At 47.2% G+C, this 19,997-nt stretch overlaps 1 pseudogene across 1 annotated transcript in view; it reads right to left on the bottom strand.

Moving 5' to 3' along the window:
- LOC309662747 (5-hydroxytryptamine receptor 5B-like) overlaps nucleotides 1–19,997 on the bottom strand; it is a 41,327-nt pseudogene that overhangs the window by 16,626 nt on the left and 4,704 nt on the right. Inside the window, exons 2-3 of the transcript XR_014268406.1 lie at nucleotides 18,474–18,580; nucleotides 652–17,321 (exon numbers count right to left, since the gene is read on the bottom strand). The product of XR_014268406.1 is annotated as a 5-hydroxytryptamine receptor 5B-like (transcript). The remainder of the gene's footprint in view (nucleotides 1–651; nucleotides 17,322–18,473; nucleotides 18,581–19,997) is intronic.

Raw genomic sequence — 19,997 nt, forward strand, 5'->3', positions numbered from 1 at the left:
GTGAAAGCAAAGCGACACCTGGATTCATTTTTATCCTCACTTCCGCCTTGGCAGGGAGCCGGCCGATAGGGTTGGGGAATCGTCTCTGGACAGCAGGGTGTGGACGGGGGCGCAGTGGAGACATTAAATAAGGGGCGAACGGTCACAGGAATTCGCTCCTCTGCAGGACGTATTCCCAGCCCCCTGCAGTCGCGCTTGGTCTAGCCGGGACTAGGAAGTTGGCGGCGGAAGACTCGAATGGACACAATAGCTCCAGGGGAAAAGCAACAGAGGACGCAGCGAAATCAGACGTGCCCTCACCGCTACCGAGCAACGCTGCCCCTGTCGCCCCCTTCAGCCGCGTGGTGCAGCGGTGCCGGGTCCAGCTCCAGCCCCAGTGTGCACGTGCTGGAACCCCTTCTCCCCCTCGCACCAGCTACGCAGGTGGCGGACCCTTCGCGTGCGCGCCAGGCGCAGGTGATGCGCCCCTCGGTGTGCGCTGCAGCAGAGCAGATAGCAAACTCCCCGGCCGCCCCGGCTGCGCTGGGGGCCAACCGTTTCGCGCGTGCGCCAAGTGCGCAAACTTTCACCGCCAGCTCTCCCTTTCGCCAAGCTTCCTCCTCCCGCAGCGACCCGCTTCCCCAAAGCCCCATTGCTCAACCCGCGCCTCACCTGCACGGTGGCGGGCAACGGCAGCACAGCCCTGCGGCGGCGACCGACGCGAAACTTGGCCGCCCTGTATATCTTCCAGTAGACAGATAGCACCACGCCCAGAGGCAGGTAGAAGGCGCCCCAGGTGGAGAAGACGGCGTAGGAGGGTTCCTGGCTCACCTAGCAGCGCCGGAGCCGAGCGTCGTTCGCCTCGCCCCAGCCGAAGAGCAGCGGCGCGAGGGCGATGAGCGCGGAGAGGGCCCAGGTGACCGCGATCAGGAGCTCCGAGGCTCGGCGGCGGGTGCGCGGCGTGTACGGCAGGTGGCGCGCGATGGTCCAGTATCGGGCCAGGGCGATGGCCGCCACGTTCCAGATGCTGGCGGGGCAGCGCAGCACGTCGAAGGAGATCCACACGTGCCACAAGCTCCGGCCCAGCCGCCACCGTCGCCCGGCCGACAGCTCGCTCGCCAGGCTCAGGGGCGTGATGCACCAGCGCTGCCACGAGCTCGTCCGACACGGCCGTCGAGGCCACCACGTTATGCGGCACACGGTGGAGGGCGCGGACGCGCAGGATGGTGACCAAGACCAGCAGGTTCCACAGGAAAGTGGCCACGACCAGCCGCACCAGCTGCGTCACCACCGGCGCCGTAAAGACAGAGAAGGGCGGCTCTCGACCAGGCAGGGCGGCGCCGCCTGGGGTCAACTGGACGACCCCGCCGGGGCTTGGGCTGCTGCTCTAGGCTTCGGGTCCCAGGCGAAGGGCGCGACCCCGGTGGAGGCCACCGAGAGGTTAGCTGCTTCCATGGCGCGCGGGATCCCGGCTCCTCGGCGGGGACGCACGCGCCCCTGGCGCTCAGCGTGGACAGGGAGGGCGCGGGCATCGGAGGGGGGCCCCGTGTGTCCGGGGAGGGCAGAGGGGGGTCCAGTTCGTCCTACCACGGTCCCTCATTGTGCCGCAGCCCTCCTTTGACGCCTCTGCTTGGAGCCCTCGTGGACCTCTTTTCCAGTGGAGGAAAAAAAAAAAACAAAAACAGAGTGGGACCCCTCAGGAGTCCAGCTGCGCCGGGCGCGCCGGTCCTTCCCGCCTCTCCTCGCGGTCCCGGGGGCAGCGGGCTGTCGTAGGGCTGGGAATCCGAGAGCACGCGGTGTCCGCGCGCAGGGCGGGCTTGGAGAGGGGACGCCCCCACGAGCCGGCGGCCCCTGGAGCAGAGCTGCGCCCGGGGTGCGCGGGGGCGGGTGGTCCGGAGAGCCCGCCGACTGGAGCCGGGCCTTCAGGCCGTCCCGCGAGTCTCCCCGCCCCCGCCGCGCCGAGAGAACCGTAACGCGGGAGTCCGCGGAGAAGGTTCACAGTCGCCGAGGAATCCCGCGGCCGCCACCTTCGCGGATCCCTGGGACCAGCCTGGGGCACAGTTTGACATCCGGAAACGTAGGGACCGGCCCTCTCCCGGACCGAGAGATTCTGGTTTCCTCGATCCCCATCCTAGGTGAACTAGGAGACTCAGGTGTTGGGTATGTCAAACGGGAAGCTCCTCAACCCGGCTCCATCCTGCCTGCCGCACCTCGGCCCGGCGAGGCTTCCGGCTGCCTTGAGAAGTTCCCTCGCTGGCTCTGTGCAGAAAGAAGGCGGCTTCTAGGCAGTTTGGCAGCGGCTCTGCGCGGGAGGGTTCGCCACCTCCTCGCCATCGCTAACCCGTCCCATCACGTCCCTACTCGCATTCCCACCCCGCCCTCCCTTTGCGGAAGTTCCTGACCCGAGTGTATGTCTTCCAGGTCCTCACATCCAGGGTGAGGATCGGCTTATATTTTGTGGACCCCTGGGCAAAGGTAGAAACCAGTGAGAAGAGAAATTCCCCTAACCCGCCGCCCAGCCCCCATTTTCAGTCTCTTACACTTTAAAAAATAGTTCAGTCATAATTAAATCGGCCTAAAGCTGCAATACTTCTGTGCCTGGGAGTAGACTAGAAACCTAACGAACACAGAGCCCAAACCGCCCCTTCTCTTGTCAGGGCAGCCGGACTGGCGGCCATTCACTGGCTTCTTACTAACACCCCGGGAACAGCCTCAGGCTGAGCAGGGCGCCCAGAAGAGGCTCTTTCTGGAAAGGTTCCCTGGGCTGCAGCGGGGGGAAGTGTTTCTTCCCTGGTCCTCTGAGCAGCCCACCCCTGGCATCTGGGGCAATCCTTGGGGATCTGGACCCTGCAGGAGGGACACAGAGAATGTCCTCCTTACTCTCCCTTCCTCGTCCATTCACAGAGTGGGGACTCTTGCCTTCTGCATCCTGTGTGGGACTGGCCTTGCTTACACACCCAGACTCACTCCTGGGGCATAAGGAGCCAAGATAAAAATACTTGGACTTGGGCTTCCCTGGTGGCGCAGTGGTTGAGAATCTGCCTGCCAATGCAGGGGACACGGGTTCGAGCCCTGGTCTGGGAAGATCCCACATGCCCCGGAGCAACTGGGCCCGTGAGCCACAACTACTGAGCCTGTGCGTCTGGAGCCTGTGCTCCACAACAAGAGAGGCCGTGATAGTGAGAGGTCCGCGCACCGCGATGAAGAGTGGCCCCCGCTTGCCGCAACTAGAGAAAGCCCTCGCACAGAAACGAAGACCCAACACAGCCAAAAAAAAAAAAAAAAAAAAAACTTGGACTTGCAGGCGTAAGTGTCAAGGGGTTGACAAAAAAATCTCAGAAATGATAGGTTGTTCAGGGATCACAGAGATGGGGGGAGCTGTGGTCGGAGAAGCCCTTAGGCTTACTGAACTGTCAGGAAGGTATTCAGATGTTGGATGAGATGAATGGAGGGTGGGACCTGGCCAGAGTGTGAGTAGCTGGGGCAGAGCCACCAGGAGATGGACATGCAGAGTGCAAATGCCAAGGAGCAGGGTTTGCACTTGATGGTGGAAAAAGCTGGATTTGGGACGAAAATTGACATGACAAAGACCATCCTTTAGAAGGAAATGGTGACTAGCATTTGAAATAGTTTCACAAGAATTTCCTCCCTATTTTATTGGGCAAACATTGTAACGAGAGCAAACAATATCAAAAATGTAGAAGCATTCATCTTGCCCCAGTCGGATGCAGGACATGCTTTTATTTTCCCGTCTTTGCTTCTATCCACATACATTTTTCATGCCTAAAGTCAATTTTTTATTTTCCAGATTTCTCTTAACATTTTTCGTGTTGCTATATACTCTCTTCATAGTGGTATTTTATATTGTTCCATGTATTAGGTGAGAGACTTCGAGCAACTTAAGCTTTCTGAGACTCAGTTTCCTCATTTTAGAAATGAGGATAATTAACACCTGTCAGGAGATTATTGTAAAAGTATGGTTTCATAGTTGACTAAGTGTTCAATAAATGATGACAATTGCCACTATTTTTAACTTCTAGTTCAAAGCTTAGATTCCATTCTCTTGTGACGTTTGATGCAGATCGGGTTATTACAGTTTTACTCCCTCAAATATTTGTAACTACAAAATACATTCACACATTTTATTTCACTTGATCGTACCCGCAAGCTTTTTAGGCATTTTTCCTATTTGCAGATGGAGAAACAGCGAGAGGTTTGTCATCTGGTGACTGATGGCGGGGGGGGGCTTAGCTCTTTTGACCCCCATCCCCCAATTGTCCATGACACCAAGTGGCCCTCCATTCACTGGACTGGGGCTTCAGTCTGATGGTTTTCATTGACTTCTTCTGTATAAATTGTTTTATGTAAAAAGTCTGTTTGTCATTTTAGAAAATCATATTGTCTCCATTACAAATCGTTCTGGGCTTTTCTACTCTCATCTCAGACCACTCTCCCCTGCTCACCACACCTCAGCTGCGCGGCCTCCCGTTCCTCGAAGGTGACAAGCACGTCCCATTCTCAGGGCTTTGGGGTGTGCCTGGGATGCTCTTCCCTCAGGTAGGCGTGTGGCTTATTCACTTCCTTCTGGTCTCTGGTCCAGTGTCACCATCTCAGGCCTTCCCTGAACATCGGATCTATAGTCCATCGGTCTGTCTAAAGATGGCTCTATCCCACTCCTCCGCTTTATTTGTCTTCACAACAGTTCACAGAGTGCCGTCATGTTATTTAATTCCTTTTGGATACCTGCCTCCCCTACTATATAAGCTCTTCTCAGGCAGGAAATTTATTCACCACTGTATCCTTAACCTCTACAGTTGACCCTCGAGCAATGCCGAGGCTTAGGGGTGCCGTGCTGTGGAAAATCTACCTATAACTTTAGTCAGCCCCTCCTATCTGTGATTCCGCATCCGCTGATTCAACCAACTGCAGATCACGCGGTACTGCAGTAGGTATTTATAGAAAAAAAAAAATCCGTGTATAAGTGGACCTGCACAGTTCAAGGGTCAACTGTATTTCAGTGCAAGGCATATAGAAGGTGACAATAAATTTGAATGGATATGTTGAGTGAGTAAATGAGTCACTATTGGGAGAGGTGATCCGGAAGCCCCGAGCCCCCCTGCACATTCATGTAGGGCAGGCCAAGGTTACAAGGCCCTGACTCCTCATTATCTAGGCCATCTCTCAGAGTTGTGTGTGCAGCAAGCCACCTTAAAGGATGAAGTAACCTCTTCCCCTGGGCAAAAGGCAAGCTTGCTTCCATTACTATAGCCGTGGTGAGCCCCCCAAGCTCAGCGTTCCTCTCCTGTAACAGAGACCCCTGCCTGTGCAGGATCCAGCCCAGGCCCTTTCCGTAACCCCCATGGGACTTGGGAAACGCGGGGAGCCGGCATACGTGAACCTGGAGCTCTGGCTACAGCTTTTCCCCAGAGGAATAAAGTCCTCTGTCTCTGACCTGGGGGTCTCCTGTCTTCTGACAGCATCTAGGAAACAGTTACAGGGTAGCTTGTTAGCTTGCAGGCCAGGTAAACTCCCAGGCCCTGCACAGTACTTGCCAGGTCTTTCTGGTTTGCTGATTTTTAAATTACAATTAGCAAAATTCTTTCGCCCCTTTGAGATTATTTCCTTGATACATTTTCTCCCAAATCTAATAACTGAGTTGAATTGTAGGAACTGCGTGATTGTTCTTTTTACATACTTTCAAACTTTACCTTCTAGAGATTTATTGGATTCACTGCTGTGTTGGCCCTGGCTTTGGAGAAACAAGAGAGAGACTGACAGCCTTGACAAAATCAATTTTTTTATTCGAAAAAAAGTTTAATTGGTGTATAATGATCTATTTTAATTGTTTTAACTTGCATTTCTACAATGGCTAAAAAAAGCCCTGATTTTTCCACATGGTGATTTACTGTCTATATATTCTTGTGTAGAAACCGTTCATCTCCTTTTAACTACTTTATACAGGAATCTGGGTACCGACCTTATGACTATTGATCAATTTCAGTGTAATTATAGAGCAGATTTTCATCTGTGTTGTTGTCACATACTTTTTTCTGTCATTCCTGTGTTCACATTTATAATTTTATTACATTTTGTTGAATAATTTATTTGTTTTATATAATAGGACTCATTGATCTTGTCTCCACCAATGTCTGCAATTTACTTTGCAATTGTAAGTTGCTTTGCTGCCCTTTATTTCTGTTTCTCAAGTTTATGGATGGATTTGGGAATTCAACTCCTTGATTCCTCTGGAGTCGTTGTGTGTGGTGCAGCAGGAGATGGTGATCGGCCTTCTCATCCCCAGGCCGTGTGTGATCGTCTGCAGCGAAGCCCAGCCCTGACTGTTGAGGGCAAGACATTGAGGTGGTACGGATGCAGGTGAGATGTTGTCCTGGCCCGAAGACCCTTCATCCATCTGTTGCATGACCGGAATGCAGCAAAATGTGCCAACTTCTGATTAGAAGTAGAAACAAAGGTGTCTGATCTTGCTGGGGGAGAGGAGTCACCTCCCATGGGAAGGAGCAGAGGGGGAGGCAGCCTTTGACCTGGACATTAAAAGATGGAGGACTTTCCCTGATGGAGGTGAAGGAGGAGGGAGGCAGAGCCGGCTGGGGGAAGAGGGTGAGCAAAAGCTTGGAGGCCAAAGAAGAAGAAAAAAAAACAACAACAAACCCAAGGCACCGGCAGAGAATAATCAGGAAGTGCCCGACATTGACTGAACAGCAGTTCATTTCCTTCTGGTTTGTCAGGTTTTGCTTTTAAAGAAAACAGAGGTAGAACATTTCAATCATCTTTAGTCAGCTGATCCCGCTATTTCTCTTTAGTGTTTCCATGCATCTCCCATGATTACCTTCTTCTGCTGTTATTAAAAAAGCATTTGTTCTTTGATATTATTGCCCTTGTGTTCTCCCAGATGATTTTTAATGTTATTTTATCGGGCTCTTTTCCTATTTGTTCATCGTCTCAGACCAAGTGTAAGTGTCACCTCCTTTGAGAAGCTGGTCCTGGTCCCCACCTCTGTCCCACCCCCAGCCTCAGCAGTGCTCTTGCTCTGGCTGGGCCCTGAGGCCAGTCCTGGGACAGGGCAGGTTTCTGCCTCTCCCATGGAAGGCAGCAGGATCCCTGAGGTTATGGCTGGGTCGCTCCCTGCCCTTCCTCCCAGCATCTACACAGTGCCGGGTGTGGCTCAGCGAGCATGCATGCATGAATGAATGAGTGAATGAATGAATGAGTGAATGAAAGAACGAATGAGTGAGTGAATGAATGAATGAGTAAATGAATGAGTGAGTGAATGAGTGAGTGAATGAATGAATGAAGAGAGCCAAGAACCAGCTAACTGAAGGTAGAGAGCAGTTGAGGGTGTGGAAGGGTATCAGGGAAGATATCTGGTCGTGGAAGGTGAGGAGAAGGGTTCGGTTAAGCACGAAGCCAAGCAAAAGTAAAGAAACAGCAAAAGAGAAGGGAGGAAATATAGAGTTTCAAAAAAAACTGAAAAAAAAGTAAAAGTTTGTAGTTGGGGAGGAAGTTAGGATCTAGTGGAGAAGCACCCCCGTATCACAGCCCAAACACCACCGCCTCAGACTGGTCTCATGCATTAGTTCTCAAACCTCAACGTGCATCAGAGTCACCCAGAGAGCGTATTAAACCCAGATGGCTGGGGCCCAGCCCCAGAGTTAAGCCTGAGCTGGGGGCCAAGAGTCTGCATTTCTAATGAGGTCCCAGATGTAGCTGCTCTGGGTCCACACTTTGAGGACCACTGGTCTAAAGCAGGTTTTCAGCTATTCTCTCTCTACTTTCCACTTTCCTTATACGACCTATTAACCCTCACTCTGTGCAAGCGCTTTCTATCACTCGACACACTTAATTTTCACAAAAACCTTCTGTGACACTTTTATAATCTCCATTCTACACATAAAGGAAGAAGCAAGAGAAATTAAATTATGGTACCAAAATCATATAGCTAGTGAAGCTCTAAAGTCTGTTTGACAGTAAGAGCAATTTTAAATGCTGTCAAGATTGGGACTCACTGTCAGTGGTGGGACCCTGGACAAGGTGCTTACGGTCTAAGGCCTCAGTGTCTTTTTAAATGAGGTTATTATAGTAGCACATGTTTCACTACGGGTTGTTGGGAGAATTCAATGTGTTAATTCACAAGAGCTGATAGCATAATTATGATCTGAAGTGTACCCGATTCTTAGGGGCCTGCCCTCCCAACTAGAATATAAATTCCATGAGGACAAGATGTTTGTCCTGTTGGTTTCTGGGACCCCAGAACACATAACAAAACCGAACACACACTAGACCCTCAATAAACACATCTCGTTGTCTTGTTTTTGGCCAGACAACCTTTTCTTTTAAAACCAACATTACTAGTATCTTTGAGACAGAGCTTTTAGTATATTTGCATATTTAAGCACATTTACTAAGCACATTTACTACCTCCATCTAGGTCAGAGTTCCTCAACCTAAGCACTGTTGACATTTTGGGCTAGATATTCTTTGCTGTGGGAGGAGAAGTCTGTTGCTGTAGGATGTTTAGCCGCATCTTTGACCCCCACCCGCTAGATGCCAGCAGCACCTCCCCAGGGCTGACAACGAAAAATGTCTCCAGAAACTGCCGGATGTTTCCTGGGGGTCAAAGCCCCTGAAGTTGAGAACCACTGACTTAGGTATTTCAGACATGTCTCTCTGGCTGGCCTCTCCCCTCTCAAATGTCCTGCTTGACCACAGAAGTCTTAGTCCTACTAGTTTCCCTTCCTACGGCTTCCCAGAGAAAGTTCCTCCACATTGGCATGGCCCCTGCCTTAGCTCCTCAGGAATCAGACAACAGCACTGGGGGCTGGATATGGCTGTTCCAAATCACCATATTGTAGGTGATAAGGTCCCTCCAAGGGTGGGCCCCGGAGGAGTTCTCACCCGTCTGGAGTGCCAGCCTCAACCCCTCAGTCCTCACAGCCCCACCCATTTCTGGGGTGTCTGGCCCTTAGAAGGTCCCATCAGAAACAAATGTTCCTCCTAAGGCCTTTCCTTAGTCGCTCCCCTCACCTAGACAATAGCAAAACCCAAAGAGGTACCTTCCCTGACAGCAGAGTTATTTAATCTGCATTGACGCCTGGTGTGAAGCTTTACAAAGCAAGTGTGAAATGCAGACATGTCACTGCATCCTTCCGGCTACCATCCCAGCTCCTTTTTGCTCCTAATACAGACGGTTAAATTCCTGAACAAGAATGCTTCTGCATGAACGTGCACGTGCACACACACACACACACACACACACACACACACACACAAGAACAAAGAAATTTTAAGGCCAGTATGGTCTAAATCCACATTTGGAGGAATTTTTTTCCCCTAAAGGAAATGTGACCCGTATTTCACACCCAGTGAACATGGCCTTTTATGGAACCATGCGGACCAGTTTCCCTCCTTGTGGTTCCTGCACATCTCTATTCCAGAAAGGACTGCACCCCTGCCTTGGCATAACCAAAATGCTCAAAGGAACTGCCTGCCGGCAAAGGTGAAATTCAGGTGTCCACCTCCAGAGAAAGCAATAGCTGCCTGTGACTTTAAAATAGCCACCTCTCCTCCTCACACCCACTGCTTGTCTTTATCAAGGTTTTAAAAAGCACAAGGACTAGCCTCAGGCAGGTACCCCATTGCATCCATAGTTAGAAATAAATCTAGAAACGCATCCTCTGTACATTAACATATGTCATAGTGTCATCTGCCTTTATAAAACGATTTTTAGCCACATTTCCTCAATTATGATTTACATCGAAATTTAACAGTTAAAGCATATTCCTCTCCTACGCTATGAATGTCTATAATTAGCCCTCAGCCACCCAGAGATTTGTGTTCTATCTGGAGTGGAAGAAGGTGGTCTTTTTCTCACCTCACACACAGGAAGGAATTGATCTGGGTTTGGTGTTGGTCCCAGCCTCCCCACTCCTGTGACTCTGCTTTAGAATAAAAGTGGGCAAAAATAATTTTTCCAGATAAGCAACGAGCTTATCTGCAACTCACTCTCAAAGTAACGTTAATGTTCAGGTGGTGACGGGGAAGAGGAAACACGTTCAAGGAAACATCCAGGCATGATTGGAGTTTGTTTTTCCACGGTGTGGGTGTTGAGGCCAATTTGTTTGCAGGAATGTGGGAGAGATAGTGCCTTAGGGTAATTGCTCCTCCTACAACTCCTGGAGTTTTAATTAGCAAATGGGTTCCATTTTTTTCCCCAGCTACTTTCTTTTCCATGACCAAAGGTAATTTTTTTCCCATGCATTCAAACCTCAACCCTTGAAAATCCCTCCATTCTTACTAAAGCAAAGACCTCTAGCAAAGACTCTTGGCCTACAGCTGAAAGTTCTCCAATGTCAATGATGATAATAAAGCCTATCCAAGAGCCGCCAAGACCCTGCATCAATAGGTTACATCCCAGGGTGGCTCCACTGAACGGAGGGCCCTGCCTAGTTCAGTGTTTTCCACGCTCAGTGGTCTCTTCCCACCAGTCAGGGAATTCGCCAGTCTAATTACCTCTGGCTCAACTTCCCACATGTTGCTTCCCAGCATCAGAAGGGGTTAGAAACAGAATAAGGAAGACGAGGGGGTGCATGGAAGAGAAGGGGTGTCTCAGTGGACTTTTCCCGCATTTTAAGCAGTTCACAGGAAGGCAAAATTGGAAAGCACGGCTGTAATGAGATCTGGAATTATCCACATTCCCCCTGCAAGCTAATTTGCACCCTGAACCCTATCTGAGCTGTTGATTTAGCCCCAGATCCTGTAACTGAAACATCAGCCCTAGAATGACTAATAGTTGCAATTTCTAACTCCAGAGGAGCAAAAGAGAGAAGTGCTTAGAAAACAGAATAAATCCAAGATCTCTTAAGTCTCTTAATTTGGAGAGGTCAATTAGGAAACACCTCACTGAGAGAAGTACAGATTAGAAAAATCGATCAAGACCAGATGATACTTGGTATATTTAATGTATAGATTCATAGGATGAATAGAGAGAGCCATAAAGAAATATCCTACCAATCTGTTGCTTGTTGGTGAATTTTAGCTATAAGGTGTTAGAGAAAAGCATTAAATATTTTGAAAAAGGCATGGATTTAAATACGGATTCTAGGAAAAATTCCTCACTCACTGTCCTGCCTCACATTCTTGGATGAAAACCCCAGTTTGGCCCAAGATCCTTGGGGGCAGAAGGTATTATGATTTCTAGAAGCCTTGGACTTTCATTCCTCCTGGGGGGAGGGAGGGTGTTCGGAGATGAATTCAGATTCTTGAGCTGCAGGAAAGGCCTCGGTGGTTCCTATTTCCCTGCTGTGATAACTGGCCGCTAAATGAGCTTCAGAAGTTGGAAGCGGGAATAATACCTTCAAGTCGCCCAAGCCATGCCAGTTGGGCTCACCTCTGCCTCCGCTTCTCCTCCCTGCCTCTATCGTTTTGATCCTTCTCTTCCCTGGAATTTGATTTTCTGCGGGTTGTAAGAGGAAGTCATTATCACGCCTGCGCCGTGGACTTTCTTTGATGTTTATAATTTCAGATTCCAACACATTCCAGGCACACTCTTGTATCTCCAAAAGTTTGAATTCCTTTTTGGGCTTTACAGGAAGTCTGGTCTCTGGATACTCTTTACTTTAGGCAAACTTAACTTTTACCTTAAAAAAAAAATAGCTTTATTGTGCACGGAATTATTTTCCTTCTATGAAATTTTTCTTTCAGTCTCTAAGGATTACAGAGAAAGCAGAGGGCTTTCAAAATTCTCTTTCTTGGTTTTGAGCCCGCTTTTCCTTCAACATCTCCAGATGCTTCCCAAACGATGACGTGACCAGAGGCTCAGTTTGCCAACTGAGAGGACAATGAAGGGGGACCCCGGAGCCTGACACGCGTGGGTGCAAATCCCAGCTCAACCGGCGGCCAGCAGAGCCCCTTGGTCAGGACACCACTGCTCTGCATGGCCGTCCCCTTGTCTCCTTGCAGCTCGTCGCCCTAACAAGGGAGTGACTATCTTGTCACATCCCGCTCCAAACAAGACCCAGGGTAACACGATGGACCCCTCCCCTCTTCCCTCTTTTCCATCTCCCCCTTTCTTTCCTCACTTCCTTTTAAGCCCTCAGAGTTGACAACCAGCTCCCCCTTTAGGATCAAAGGACCTGGTCCCCTGGCAGCTGGGGGAGCTGCCACAGAGAGGCCTCCAGCCCCGGCTTATTCTGGAATTGCCTCTGCTGAAGGGAGCCCCTGGCCCAGGTCGCAGCCCCTCCCAGGACCGCTCAGCCATGACCAACACAGAGTATAAAGTCTCAGCCCCCCTTTCCAACTTGAGACTCAGAAGGATCCTCTCAGCTTCAGAGCGCCCAGTGGGCTTAGCTGTGAATTTTTGGTGACTGTATCCCAGCTCAGCTTCTCCCTCAGCCCCTGAAGGTGATGTTTTCCCCTGAGCCACACCCCAATAAACTTCCTGCACACTAATCTCCATCCCAGCATCTGTGTCCTAGGGAATTCCACCTGCAACAGCTGAGATGAGGTAGGATACCGAAGACACAATTTGATGGATGAGGAAGTGCACATTAAATAGGTTGAGAGCAATACAAGGTGATGGCTAACGAAGAGTCGTTAAGTTACCATTCAAAAAACACATTCACAGGAAAACTTCAATGCGGTGAAAATAGTGAGGGCGGCTTCCTGGAGGAGGTGTTGTAAGTGTTGGGACTTCTTGATGGGTAGGACTTGAAAAGAAGAAAGAACAACACAGGATGCTTTTGACAGAGGGAATCACTCAAGCAATTTGAGACTGAACATCCCTAGTTTGTGAAACAGGAGTTTTAGGAAGGCAAAGCAAACACCATTTGCTGGGGGGTGGGAGGGAGCTAGATATAGGGTATGCTAGACTGTGGTTAAATATTAGATTTGGAAGAACTTTGACAGCCAGGCTGTGACATCCAATACCCACAAGCAGTGAGGACCAATTAGGCATATTGGAGCAGATGAGGACACAAGGAAGCTTATCTAGGTATTGGTGACACTGATTCATTGTTGGGGCCAGGTGGGCAGAGATTTCATAGTAATACTTGATGCCAGTTATTGAAAATCACTCCTAATTTTACTTATGTTAACAAAAATCCACTATTTTTTACTTGGTTGTAAATGACAACCTGGATCCAAATTTCACTACATGTGTAGCTGATTTATCAATCTTTGACTGTTCCATTGCAATTACACTTTCCCCCTCCTGGGATGTTGGCACATAGTGTAGGGAGTTTGAGAGAGGTACCAGGGCGTGTACTGCCACGATTTCCCCCTCCTGGGTTTGTGTGCTTAGGAGTATTATTGATATTTTGCCAGCAGTTTTTATGACGGGTTAGCATTGGGACTAAATTGGAGGAAGGAAAGCAGGCGGGTGAAAATTCCACTTATGCAAGTGGTGTGTGAAGGGAGCTTGGCATCTGGGCAGGGACAATGTGTAGCATGTATCAACATCTCATTCCTTTTTATGGCTGAATAATATTGGACTGAAGTGTATAAACCACATTTTGTTTAACCACGTATCTGTTGATGGGCACTTGGGTTGTTTCTACCTTTTGGCTATTGTGAATAATGCTGTGATGAACATAGGCACGCAAGTAACTGAGTCCATGTTTTTGATTCCTTTGGGTATGTACCTAGGAGTGGAATTGCTGGGTCATATGGTAACTCTATGTTTAACTTACTGGGGAGCCACCCCACTGTTTTCCACAGCAGCTGCACCATTTTACATTCCACCAGCAATGTGTGAGAGTTACAATTTCTCTACGGGCTCACCGACACTTGTTATTTTCCATTTTTAAAACTATAGACATCCTAGTAGATGTGAAGTGGTATATCATTGTGGTTCATATTTCATTCTTAATTGCAGAAATTATTTTTGTATATTTCTTTTTTCTTACTTTGCAACAATTTTAATAACCTAGCTCTATATTGATTTTTATTGTAAGCCTTTTAGAAATAGATACACTGGACTTAAGCTGCCTTAAAAGAGCTCACATTTTGTGTTACGAAGCTCTCCATTCAAATTGCTTTTCACTTCCTAGATGATCTTGTCATGGAGGATTTTCTTTCTCTGTGTTTCTTTGTCAAGTCTCTAGTGTTATGCCTGTACGGTCCAGTGGAGATTCTTCTGTTTCCTGAGCAATTTGACAGTTGAACTCATCTAGTCAAAAGAGCTGATAGTTCTTGTTGTCTCTTTTGAGAACATTTATATACTGTTGGCAAGATATGAAACTCCCAGTATCAGAGTGTTCTTTATTGAGGGTGAAATGATACAGGACTATGGAAGTAGCTACAACCAGACCCGCCCCTTACCCTGCCATGATTGACTTCATGACAGATTCTGAAATCCTCAGACTGTCTTTCTTTAAAAACTTCCCCAGCCAAATACTAGCCATTATTTTCATTAATGACTTTAAGAAGGGCTAATGGCAGTCAATCACAAAGGAAAATAAAACTCTCTTTTCTTTCTTTTCCTTATATGTTTTGAACACGAAATAGAGGAAAAGTATAAGGTAATCTTTGGGTATTGTTTCCAAATCTTTAAAAATTATGCCTGCATGCAAAAAAGCATTTGAGGAATCTATCACCCTTTGAAGATAAAGCACTAGATAAACTCAGAGTAGAAGGGAACTTTCTCAACATAATAAAGGATATAAATGAAAAACCTATAGCTAATATCATGTTCAGTAGTGAAAGTCTGAAAGCTAAGATTAAGAACAAGACAAGGATGCCCACTTTCATCACTTCTGTTCACCATGTTTATAGCCACAGCAATTAGGCAAGAAAAGAAATAAAAGGCATCCAAATTGGAAAGAAGGTACTAAGACATGTCACAGGTGACATGATGTTATATGAAGAAAACCCTAAAGATTCCACAAAAAACTGTTAGAGCTAATAAACAAATTCATCAAAGTTGCAGGCTATAAGATCAACATGCGAAAATGAATATTTCCATGCACAAGCAGTGAGTAACCCAAAAGGCAATTAAAAACAATTTCGTTTACAATATCATTAAAAAGAATAAAATACTTAGGAATAAAATCAACCAAAGAGGGTCAGGACTTGTAAACTAAAACTACAAAATATTGCTGAAAGAAATTTTAAAAGACTTCAAGAAACAGAAAGACATCTTATGTTCATGCATTGGAAGACAATATTGTTAAGACTGAAATACTCCCCAACGTGATCTATAGATTCAATGTAATCCCTATCAAAATCACAATGGCCTTCCTGCAGAATAAAAAACCTGATCCTAAAATTTATACAGAGTCTCAAGGGACCCCCAATAGCCAATTGTGTAAAAGAAGAGCAAAGTTGTAGGACTCATAATTCCCAAATTCAAAAGTTACTACAAAGTCACGGTAATCAAAATAGTGTGGTGCTGGCATAAAGACAGACACAATAGACCTCTGGAATAGAGAGTCCAAAAATAACCCCATATATTCATGGCCAGTTGATTTTGACATTGATGCCAAGACCATTCAATGGGGGAAAGAACATCCTCTTCAAAAAATGGTGCTGGGACAACTGGATATCCACACGTAAAGAAATTATGTTAGACCCTTACCTCACACCATATACAGAAATTAACTAAAATAGAGCAAAGACCAAAATGTAAGAGCTGCAACTGTAAAATTCTTAGAAGACAACATGGAGGAAAATCTTCATGACATCATTAGTTATCAGAGAAATGAAAATCAAAACCACAATGAGATATCAGTTCACACTTACTAGGATGGCTACAAGCCACAGTCAGACAATAACCAGTGTCACTGAGGATGTGAGAAATTAGAACCTTCGTACACTGCTGTTAAAAATGTAAATGGTGCAGACACTTTGGAAAACAGCCTGGCAGTTCCTCAAAAAAGTTAAACATGAGTTACTATTTGGCCCAACAATTCCACTCCTAGGTATGTTCCCAAGTGAAATGAAAATATGTGTCCACACAAAAACTTGTACACAAATGTTCACAGCAGCACTGTTTATAACACTCCTAAACAGAAACAATCCAAATGCCTGTCAATGGACAAATGTTTAAATAAAATGTGGTATATTCATACAATGCATTATTATTTGGCCATAAAAAGGGATGAAGTACTAGTTCACGTGACAACATGGATAAATTGTGAAAACATGTTAAGTGAAAGAAGCCAGGCACAAAAGGCTTCATATTGTATGATTCCATTTATGTGAAAGATACAGAATAGGCATATTTATAAAAACAGAGAGTAGATTAGTGACTGCCAGTGGCTGGAGGCAGGGGGTAGGGGCTGCTAATGGGTACAGGCTTTCTTTTTGAGGCGGTGGAAATGTTCTAAAATTGATTGTGGTGATGATTGCACAACTCCCTGAATATGTGAAAAAAACTTTCAGTGGGTGAATTGTATGGTACATGAATGGTATAATAATATATCTCATTAGAGCTACCAAAAAAGGGTTCAAAGGGATTGGACTCCTCCAGCCCTTCCAACCTTGCCCTCACTCACGATAGAGTGGGAAAACCTCTAGTTTCAGCTGCTGGTCTCAAATTGGCCCCGTTTGTTCTTTTCTGTGTTCTTAGATCCATCAGCTGCTGCATTATTTCCCACTGTTTCCTCCTGCACTTTGCCAATAACCAGCAGGTCTGTGGCTCTTTGCTGCTTTGTCCCACTCACCTGTGCTTTGGGATTCAACGGGACACTCTGTAACCTACTTTTTGTTGTAATTATTGTCTGTGGCTTTTTTGTTTTGCTCTCTGGCTGCTCTGTTTTGATGTAATTATTGTCTGTGGTTTTTTGTTTTGCTCTCTGGCTGCTCTGTTTTTAGGTGGGGATTCAGAAAAATCAAAAACTTATTCTGTCAGGGTGACCACCATCTTCCTAGGAGCCCTGTAGGAGAGCTTTGTCAAGCACCCCTTTTTGATATGAATTTCAAAGATTCCTCCCCCCAACCTGTTTAATTGGTCTTTTGTCATTTGAGCTTCGTGGATGGCTCACTTGGAGATGAGGAGGTAGGAGTTCTGAGGTGACCCATAGCTGCCCACACTGCACTTTATATGACCTGCGGGTCGCACCTTTCTGATCCATCACTAGCGAATCCATTGAGCCCCTTGTTTTAACAGCCTCGAGGCTCTGTAGCACGCTGGACTTTCCCAGGTTGTTATTCCTATTTTCTCTTGAGCTTCTTCAATAGTGCAATTCAGCCCATCTATTGCTTAGAAAATATTGCTATGGTAACCTATTCCGGCATGTAAAGCTGTTACTTAGAGTTGAGGGAAATGAAGGTGGACGAAAAAACTGAGTGCTCCAACCGTTCCAGCACCGCTTATTCCCCAAAGGCACCTGAAAGAGTTAAGGGAAACAAACATGTAGGTATTGAATACATTGCGGCACTCTGTCCATCACAGATGCGGAAGGGTTCAATCCAGCTGGCGTTCGCAGAAGACACTTCTCTGAAGCAGAGAATGTTGGTGAATTTAATTCCTTGCCACACTGGGGTTTGCAGAAGAGTCTGTAATGAGACTGCCAGATGTCTAATTTGGGGTCAAAAGATAGCTTGTTTTAAAGCGTCTTAAATTCCTGTGGAGTTCTATTAAGATTTAAACTCCAGTTTCCACAGCTGTGAACGTTGTTCCAAGGCTGAATGCAGAAGTCCAGTGTTTTACAGCCTGTGTCTTCCAAATGGTTGCCAAGGATCCCGGGAAATGCGCACAGGTACAAAGAAGTCTTTCAACTCGAAATGGGGGAAAGGTGCTATATTAGTTTCCTACGGCTGCTGTAATGAATTACCACACACTTAGTGGTGTAAAGCAACACAAATTGATTATCTTACAATAATCGGAAGTCCAAAGTGGGCCTCCCTGAACTAAAGTCAAAGTCTCAGCAGAGCCTTTTGGAGGCTCCAGGGAGAATGTTTCCTTGCTTTTCCAGCTTCTAGCGTCTGCCTGCATTCCTTGACTCACAGCCCTTCCTCTGCCTTCAAAGCTGGCCAGGTAGTATCTTCAAATCTCTCCCTGACTCTCTGATCTCTGCTCCTGTTGTCACATCACCTTCTTTGAGTTTGACCCTCTTGCCTTTCTCTTATAAGGACCCCTGTAATCACAGTGAGCCCATTTGGGCAATCGAGGATATCTTTCCATCTCAAGATTATCACTTAATCACATCCACAAAGTCCCTTTTGTCACGTAAGGTAGTGTATTCATGGTTTCTGGGGATTAGGACATGGGCATTATTGGAGGGGGGCATTACTTTGGCTGCCACAGATCCCAACATATCCGAGGTACTCCTGCTCTAACCAGAACCTGGTCTTTTCACCTGGGTCCCTATTGAGCTGAAACCCTCCAGGCTCTGGTGCCAGGGGAGCTAGAAGGTCACATTACACCTCAAAGCCAAGGATGCCCAGGGATGCTGTTAGGAAACAGACACTTCTTAAGTGTTACTTAGAGTGGGGAAGACATCAAACAGGAAAGTATCCTATTTAAATCAATTACTCACCTGCCAGCCTTCTCTGAGGCTTTGCTTCTTCGACAACCGTCACTTTCTCTTTTCCATCTTCAACTTCTCGCTCCTTTGCCCAAGGATATGTTTAAGCCTCTTCTATCCTAAAAAAGCAAACAGCATTACCTTCCCAGGACACTACAGCGGCTCTTGACCTCGGCAAGGTGGCAGTTCAAGAACACTTTTACTTAACAGGAAATCAGTGCTCATTACACAGGACACCGTGTAGCTGCTGTACAGGACTCTTCACCGCCCTCTGTCTTTGTGTCCACCTACAAATGCTTCCTGCCCTTCTCCAAATACAGAGCCCTGGCTCACCTGCTATTCCCCACCACACATCACTCCTCACCATCCTCTCATGCAGCCCTGCCCCCGGCGTTTCCACCATTTTGGCTTGGCACGAGCAGTTCCCATCACCTGGAATATCCTCCAGTCCTTGCTCTTCTTCTTTACCCAAGAGATCTCTCCCGGTCCCTCCTGTCTCTGGTCAATGCTCGCGTCATCCATGAATCCCTAGGCAGCATTAGCGGCCCATCCTCAGGGCTCACACGAGGCTCTGCTCATGATGGATTTACTTCCGAGTGTCTCCTCCTCCCGTGGACCACAAGCTCCTAATGAGTAGGGATGGAGTTGCTCCCCTCTGCTGCTGCAGCGTCTAGCACAGCGCCTCATCCAAAGTAGTTACTCAGTACAGTTCTCATGGGTGACGGAATGACTCCAAATGTCCTGCTGCAAGTTCTCTTACGACTTCTGGTCCTCCTTGCCTCTTCCCTTGGAGATCCTGCTGAATTCTCAACATTGACTTGCTCCGAAGTCCCTCTTCTTCCCCAGAAATCAGCACCTCTTCCTGATTTCTTTTCTGTTCAAGCCCTGTTTATTAAATTCTTAACTCTGTGTGCTAGACACAAGGGGTACAAAGATAACTAAGACCCAGAGCCATGCCCTCAAGGAGGGTCTAGATCAGGGTTTCCCATTCTTGATGCCACTGACGTTTGGGGCTGGATCATTCTCTGTTGTGAGGGCCCGTCCTGTGCACTGTACATTGTTTAGCGGCGTCTCTGGCCTCTACCCGATAAGTACTGGCCGCATCCGCCTCCCAATCATGACGACCAAAAACGTCTGCAGACATTGTCAAATGTCCCCTGTGAGACAAAACTGACCTCCGTTGAGAACCACTGGTCTAGATGCAGAGACATCAAGAAACAGAGAGAGAAAAATTTCCAAATGAGGTAGATGTAAGCACAAAGTACAAAAATGATCTGTAAGAAAATTAAATTGGAGACTTGGAAAATACTTGTATGTACACTGATGAACTGACCAAGAATCTAAAGCTTCGTCACATGAAATAATTAAAAGGCAACACAAGACAGCATTTTCATAATGGGAGACGAGGGGGTTAAAACTTGTTCAGTCCTTGCTATGCAGAAGCTGCTTTGCATTTGTTGATTCATTTCATTCTCACGACAATCCTGCGAGGCAGGGATGGTTTTCCATTAGTCAGAGGAGGAAAGTGAGTTAATG

Source organism: Balaenoptera physalus (assembly GCF_965194825.1).
Source record: "Balaenoptera physalus genome assembly, chromosome: 6".
Lineage (NCBI taxonomy): Eukaryota > Metazoa > Chordata > Mammalia > Artiodactyla > Balaenopteridae > Balaenoptera > Balaenoptera physalus.